The sequence below is a fragment of the Marmota marmota genome, unplaced genomic scaffold, assembly GCF_001458135.2.
Source record: "Marmota marmota marmota unplaced genomic scaffold, marMar, whole genome shotgun sequence".
In the NCBI taxonomy this organism is placed as follows: Eukaryota; Metazoa; Chordata; class Mammalia; order Rodentia; family Sciuridae; genus Marmota; species Marmota marmota.
In genome coordinates, this window is record NW_025999900.1 from 29,517,918 (window position 1) to 29,526,440 (window position 8,523).

Here is an 8,523-nt window from a genome sequence, read left to right on the forward strand (position 1 = left end):
ATCTCATAAATATCTATTTCAGTGCTCTAAAATGATTAAATGACATCATGATGACCTGATTTAAAGACAATTTTACACAAGGGCTTTAAATGGTACCCTAGTGGCCTAAAAGAGTTAATGCACTTTTCTTAAGTGCCTAATTCTGTCTTAATTTGCAATGTACACAGCAGGGAATGTGTCTCAATAACAAACTGATCACTTCATCTAATATAAGAATGTTAAGGAGAGAGGTCTTTTGAAGGAGTTTTTAAAAGAGCAGGTAGCAATTCTGAGTAATTCAGCTCTGCTAAAGAAAGGTAGGGAACATTTATACTATTTTATGGAATGAAGTGTTGCCCAATTTGAGAATTGGAAATAAAGCTAATTAAGATTATTTTTTTTAAAGAAGAAAACAATCATTTTTTTTTTCAAAGAAGAAAAAGAAAGTGATATTCTTTTTTAAAAGAATATCTCAAGAGATCATAGTGCATGGCCTACAATGTATTTTTCCAAAATACAAAACTTATGTGTAACCCAATCTGAGAGCAAATAATATTTACTTTTTTATAGCTTGGATTGTGAGACTAGGAGAATGTTTTTCTAACTTTTCAATATATTTGGCCTTATATAACTATATAATACATCAAGACAGCAGATAACAATTAAAAACTGATTCTTTCTTATATTACATGGAATAGTTTTACTACAAAAGTTGTCAAAAACATGTAATCATTTTTTAAGGAGTTTAGTATTGTTGTGTCAAATTCCACAATTGTGTTGAGCAAAGGATTATCATTTCCTGAAAACATGAGAATAAAATTGAAAAGAAAAAGGAGAGACAATTTTAAAACTAAAGTTAGAAAACACATTCTGGTATTAAATATTTTTAATATTTAATTGGTCAGATGACTAAATCAATTAGTAGAAGCATAGAAATATGGAACAAAAGCAACCAATCATCCATCCTTCAATGATATCTAAATTCTTGCACATATGAGCACATGCATATAACTCATACATCCAGAAATAACTCAATAGCAGTATATTTCAATATATACAATACAGTTTATCATATGATGAATAAAACATTTCAAATTTATAAGTGAGAAGAGGATTCTGGAAATCAGTACAAGGTAATTTTGAACAGAATGAACTCTTGAGTTCAGGGTTCTAATCAAAGCTTTTATGTTTAATAGTTGTACTACCTCCTCAAACAAATCATGAAATTCTCTTCAGTTCCTTCAATGACAAGTTGAGGCATATAATGGTAACTACACAGTTGGTACCTCAAAGTTAAGAGAAATAATAAGTACAAAACATTCATTATGAGCTAGATACTCATAGCCAACCACAATAAATGCTAATTTTTGTTATTATAACAAATGGTTACCCACATAGGAAACAATAGTTTGTTCCCCTCTCATGCCTTATGGTGAAAAATTAAAACAAATGGATAAAAATTTAAATGTAAAACAAGAGAACTATGAAAAGGATAAAGGAAATATATTTAAACATTTATAATTATCTTGTGGTAGGGGAAAGCAGGAAGCAGAAAGTGGTAGATACTCGTACTTCTGTATCTCCATTAAACTTCCTTACTTTAGATCTTCATAAACTCTTGGATTGTTTCAATCTCTTTTCTGGTAGACCACATGCCTCCCACCACATTCCCTTCTAGTTCATGCTTCTTCTTTCATTGAAGCCAAAAAAAGATTTATCTTGTTTAAAATAATCTGTGACTACCTTAGATGTAAAGGCTAAAGGCCATGATATGATACACTGGACCCCTTATGATCTTCACTTTTATTATTTCAATACCTGTTCTGTGGGAGGGGCTCACTATATAGAATGAAAAACGCTATTCAGCTATACACTATATAGTGGAATACTGTTGAAAACTTTAAAGTTTTAATGGAAAGAATATATATAAAGATAAAAGACACATGGCAGACAAGAAAAATACATTGTGTAATACAAAATGTTGTTTTAATTTACATATAAAAAATTCTTACTCTTATTTTTTTCCAAAAGTAACATTGAATGAATAGGTATGAACACATAGGGATATTATCTAGTCTAATTTCATTGTTATTTCTAATTTCAGTACCTTCTCAGACTTCACCTTGGGGAATTTTCCCCCACATAAAGGAAGCAGTATATATGTTACTTCAACAAAAATTCTTCCTTTCATGTTCAGTCTAAAATATGTCTCCCCAAATTTCCATCTCATGGCATCTGTTTCTTTCTGTCATAGCTCTTGTTCTTTATTACATATTTATGTCTGTTGGCTTTACCCACATTTGACAATAAGTTTGTTGGAACAGGCTGAATAGCTTTGCCATTCTATAGTTAGTCATATATAGAGATACCTCATATTGCAGGTATTAAAATAATGAAAGTGAAGATCAAATAGGGTTCAGTAAATCACATCAAGGAATTTAGTTTTAATCTCTTAAGAGAGTCATAGAGGAGTTTTAAACAAGATAAATCCTTCTTGGGCTTCACTTAAAGATGAAGAATGAACTGGAAGGGAATGTGGTTGGAGGCATGTGGTCTACTAGAAAAAGGATTGAAAACATCCAAGAGATTGTGAAAACCTAAAGTAAAGAAGTTCAATGGAGATAGAGGAATGATTCCAAAGATATTTAAAATTTGACTCCTTTAATTGTACTAGAATGTGTATATAGGGAAATAATGAGAATAAAATTTGATTCCAGATTTTGGAGCAGATTATAAGCCTTTAATGCTATGCCAGGATATTTGTAATTCTTTCTCTAAGTAATATAAAACCAATTAAAAGTTTTGAAAATAAGATTTTGTTTGTTTTTCTTTTTGTCTGGTTATGTATGTTTTAAATCATCTTGACTATAAGGACCAAGTTATAGGGATATACAGATTAGAACTCTAAGGACCAAAGGAATGTTGAATTTTCACAGTTCTCTAAGAGTCAAGATCACCTTAATAAAGAAATTTTGGAATACTGACAACTATTGTCAAATGAAATTCCTTTATTCTTACCACTGCCATCACTACCACCAATTGTAATGTCAAGAGCAATGTCAACAAACATTTATTGAATACTTATTATATATAAACACTGCAGTAGTGTTTAGATACATAGAAATCTGGCATAGTCCCAGACAAAGAGGTAGAATATATGACAAAGATGTATAATTTTTAAATATAAAATTTAAAATGGCACTGGTCATATAAAGTAGCATGTGATAAAGAGTGTGAGAAAATCATTGCTTCTTTAAACTGAAGAGACAGTTAGTTGTCCATAGATTGAAAAAAGTGTTTAGGAAAGCTTCATGGAAGAGGTTATACTTGAAATATTATTGAAGAAAGAACATTTTAAGACAAAGATAACTACAACTGCTCAGACAGGGACATTAGGAGAGCAAGAGATGGAGTTCCATGGCCTGTTCTAAGGATAAGGAGAAAAGTGTACAAATGTGACTGCTTTGACCAGGGTGCAAAATTCACAGACAACTGCGTGGACACAGATTGTATGATATCACTGATGTCAAATTAAGGGTGATTTATTTTGAATAAAATTATGATGGTTTATTTTGAGAAAGTGAAGAACCATTTACAACTTGTGAGGAGAGTGGCTACTTGTGGAAAGTTATTTTAAGGTTTCAAAAGAATGAATATAATGAACATGTCTTGGGTGAATCTTAGTGATTTAGAATTCAGGTTGATGAGACCAACACTATGACAATTTTTAGAAAAGAAAATAAGAACCTGATTTGTAAAAATGTAAGGAAGAAATAACTTGATATTTAACGTTTACTATAAAAATTTTCAAAATAAAAAAGTAAACAACAAAACGAACCCCCAAATATTCAACAGCTTCAAAAATTACCAATTCATGACCAGTTATATTTTATTTAAATTTGTACCTACTTATACCTCCAGATGTTTGGAAGCCAATCATCAATCATCATTTCACTTCATATGTATACACACACACACACACACACACATATATACAAACACATATATTTGAACATGAATTTCAAAAAGGTAAACACTCATATGAGTTAAAGAAAAACCTAATACTATTATCATATGTTAATGATAACGATAATATAAAATTTTTAACAGACCCAAAAATGTAGTGAGTGTTCAAGTTTATATAATTTTATTTTTAATGTCTTTATAATTTCTTTCTTTGAATCATTATTCAAGTAAGGACCATTCTTTTCAATTGGTCAGTAATAGTTCTGAAATCTTTTTAAATTTTTAGTTTCATTTTTCACCTCTTTTTTTCTTGAAATTTATTTACTAAAGAAACACAGTTCATATTTTGCTGAATGCATGCTCATGTACAATGTCCTTTGTCTCTTCTTTTTCCCAGAATATCATGGTGAAATTTTAAGGTTTAATCAGATTTAGGTCTAAAATTTTTTGACAATATTTGCTTATAGGTTACATTCTGTATATTGAGGGAATATATGGTTCTCACTTTTATGTGTTTGTTATAGCATTTATTACAAAATGGTGATATTCTATTTCAATTATTCATTTTAATTTATTAACTGAAATACTACTGTAAAGAAAATTTTCTATCAACAATCAATTACCTTGACTGATAGTCATATAGAAATTTAGGATAAATGTCTACTACCCTTTTTATTTCCATTTGCAAACAGTGTTTATCCCTAACATCCTTCAAAACTGACCAATGGGTAGTCTTTATATGTTTTTAAAGAACTATTTTTAATTCATGGATTAAAATATATGTGATTGGGCTGGGGATGTGGCTCAAGCGATAGCGCGCTCGCCTGGCATGCATGCGACCCGGGTTCAATCCTCAGCACCACATACAAAGAAAGATGTTGTGTCTGCCAAAAACTAAAAAATAAATATTAAAAAATTCTCTTTCTCTCTCTCTTAAAAAAAAAAAAAAAATATATATATANATATATATATATATATATATATATATATATATATATATAATATATTTTATTCCTTATATTATGCAATGGAATTGAAAAACCATAATTTGGATGCAAAATGTGTAGAACTAGATATTGCTTTTCATATATTTTCAGAATACAAAGCTAAGAAATGTGTATTCTTAAGTTTAAAATGAATCATGAATTAAAGAAGATATTAAAAGTGGTTAAAAATCCTAAACATGCTCCTCTCATTTCAACAATTTTATTTTTCAAGGATCCTCATATAAATCTTCATTTGTCTCACTGCCCCCCCCCACTACTACTATAATGGTCTCATCATATCTACTTCATTGTTACACATGACACTAAGTATCAAAATATCTAATTTTTGTTTGTTTGGTTGGTTTTGGAATGTATACAACTAAGGATACATAGTCAAATTTTTGTGTTTGAAGTTATTATAAATGCTTCCTGTTTTACTCAGCTTTTCACTGCTATGACTAAGAGACCTAACAAACAATCAGAAGAGGATATATTTATTTGGGGGCTCACGGTTTCAGAGGTCTCATCCATAAGCAGTTGGTTCCATTTCTTGGGGCTCAGGTGGGGCAGAAATCATGTTGGAGGAGTGTGGTAGAGGGAAGTAGCTCACATGATGGTCGGGAAGCAGAGAGAGACTCCACTCACCATATACAAAATATGTACCCTGGAGTCATATCCCCAATGCCCACCTCCTCCAGCCACATTTTACTCACCTTCAGTTACCACTCAGTTAATCCTATCTGAGGATTAATTCACTGATTGAATCAAGGCCCTCATTACTCAGTCATTTCTCCTCTAAACCTTCTTGCATTGTCTCACACATGACCTTTTGGAGAACACCTAATATCTAACCCATAGCAGCTCCCTTCTCTGTATTACACCCCCTGTCTCTTCATGCATGTATTTCATATTATTTTAATTACTGGAGACTTATATGTGTGCTCATGACTTCTAAGGCTATGTTACCATTATTTTTCTTATTTAAAAATCATTTTTTTCCAGGGTACTCTTACTTTTCTCCTAGCAGAACTCTGTTTAGTGTAGGGGGAAAAAACAAGAAACTAATGATAATTTCATGGAAGTTACATCTTCATGATGTCTTTCCTCTGACGACAATGATGTGCCTTTCCACTTGTTCATTTCTACTTTTGTATCTTTCAGGATTATTTTGAAGTTGTCTGGATATAAGAGACATTATGGAAGGTGAAAAAAGCAGGGCTGGAAGATGAAAAGATAAACAGAGAAAACTATTGTTTCAAGTGTCTCTTTCGAAGCTTATAAAATGCTATTTTTTTTTAAAGAGAAGTAGGATCACTTGAAGAAGTTAACAGAGTGAATAATCATGAATTTCCATTTTGGAACTAGACCTGAATTCTGTCTTATCTATACTGGCAACTAAATATATCAATCAATCTTCTATAGGACTGAATACCATTGAAAGCAACTAGAAATAATCCCTGAAAGAAGAAATCATATGAAATAATTATTCACCCTACATAGCCACATGACATGAAAAAAAAAAAAAGCCCTTTAGACCAGGATTAGTTGTTTTTTTTTTTTGCAAAATTGTAGATGTTTCCTCTCCCCTTCTCAGGTGCTGTGCAGAGGGCAGCAGTCCTCCACTGGTCCTCCTAGTGCCCCCCCATGCCACTCTGGACTTGAATGTCCATATCATATTATAACCCTTCAGTCAGATCCATGTTAGTTCTGCATTGAACCTTTCTGCCTTCTTGTAACTAATCAGCTAAATCCTGTTGGATCTAACTTCTTCAAAAACTGCTTTCAAAGTCTTTCTCCTCTCCATTATCTTTTCCTGTGACACTACCTATTCAGACCACAATTGTTGTCACAATAATACTGAGACTAATTTCTCAACAGTCCTGGTTTTTTGCTTTATCCTTTTGCTTCTGTTCTCAAATGACAAGATGTGGCCATATATATTCTTCTACCTTCAAGCCATCTTTTGTACTGTTACTTGAATACTCTTTAAAATTAGAAGCTAAACTCTTCTGTGACCCCTCATTACCTAAAGCAAATTCCCAAGGCATATTATAGAAATTGTAATTCTTGGAAAACCACAAGGTAAATTAGCTGTAAAGGATTCTTTCTAATAGAGAAAAATCTATTTAAATATGGTCAGACTTTTAGGACCAGACTCATTTGTGATCATGGAGTAGTTTAAACACACCGATTAATATATATCAGTCTATTGTTCTAAAAAGTAAACTTTAGAATATACTTACCTAAAAAGTAATGCCTAAACTCTTTATTATTAATGATCCCAGTTCTTTATTATTTCTGATAATCCATCACACAAAGGTCAAATCTAAGAAAAGAAGATTCAAGATGCGAGGGTTAAGAGGCCTTAAAGGAATATGAGAAATGAGAAGGAAATTGTTAAGAAAAAGACCCTTTTTCATGGGCTTTCAATGGATGGGGAAAAGTAAATAAAGTTTGCCTACAATTATCTGGATTTGATGTGTATTTTATTTCCTAATAGTAACATGAATGCAGATATTAGGGGTAAAAGAAAAAGTTACAGAGGAAGAACACTGGGCTTTAACTTGAAAAGTAAGTTGAACTGAGGGAAATGCTTTTCTAATTTGAATGAGGGAGATAAAGGAACAAATTGCAAAGACACTAGAGAGAAGATAATTAATGGAGTAGTGTGCTAGAAAGGATATTTGTGCAAGTGTATGCAGTGTGCAGTTTGTGTGTGTGTTTTAGAACTGAGAAAGGAAACTGGAAACTACCTTAATTTTTCTTTCAGTCCTTTGAGTAATAACGTGGATTGATTGGCTACTAATGCTTAATATCCCTTTATACCTCTCCTGTGCTCTGATCAATTTTTTTTCTTTTTCAGTATAAAATCTTCTAGATTCCATTTGTCATATATTTCCACAAATATAAAAAGCACTGCTTTTCTAATCCTCACTCTTTAACTCTGCGAACATTCAGAGAGAGAGAGAGAGAGAGAGAGAGAGAGAGAGAGAGAGAAAACTTTCCTAGGATTACTCATGGCAAAGAAAAGACTATTTCCTCCGTCTTGTGTATATAAAACTTATGTTAACATTCTTTCTAGAAATAGAACTGGCCATATATGCCTTTGACTGTTCTTATGAAAATTTTTTTGTCATTCTCTATTGTTCTCAGAATATTGGCATTTTGGAAATACATTTAAGAAGTGAAGAAGCACAAAAGGTCTCTGAGAAAAACCAACTTGACAAATATTACTGCACAGTTTTTATAATTCTCTGCTACGAGGTCAGGCCTCAAGAAGGACAAAGGTCACATATTTCTTTTTCATATTGGAATGGTCATAACATTATTTAGACTTTTAGTAGAAAATTACTTTATTTCACATAATCTTTAAGTGAGAAGTAGGATTTCTGCATGATCTGTGAAATGAAGGTTAAATAGAAGTAGGAAGGGCACCTCTGTACATTGTCACCAAAGTGTCCCTAAGTTTTATCCTGTCTGGAACATCTCTTACATATGATTCCTATTTCTTAGCTCGAGACTGTGACTACAAAAACCTTTTGTTACCAGTACCGCCAAAGCTTCCATCTTCTAGCAGTGACCTGCTCATAAG

The 8,523-nt window shown here is 31.9% G+C and overlaps 1 long non-coding RNA gene across 6 annotated transcripts in view; it reads left to right on the forward strand.

Annotated features, from left to right (window-relative positions):
- LOC125615259 overlaps window positions 1-7,394 on the forward strand; it is a 117,492-nt gene extending 110,098 nt beyond the window's left edge. For all 6 annotated transcript variants that reach the window (XR_007345832.1, XR_007345831.1, XR_007345833.1 and 3 more), the window contains one exon: window positions 6,093-7,394. This is a non-coding gene — a long non-coding RNA (uncharacterized LOC125615259). The remainder of the gene's footprint in view (window positions 1-6,092) is intronic.
- Window positions 7,395-8,523: the final 1,129 nt, after the last annotated feature.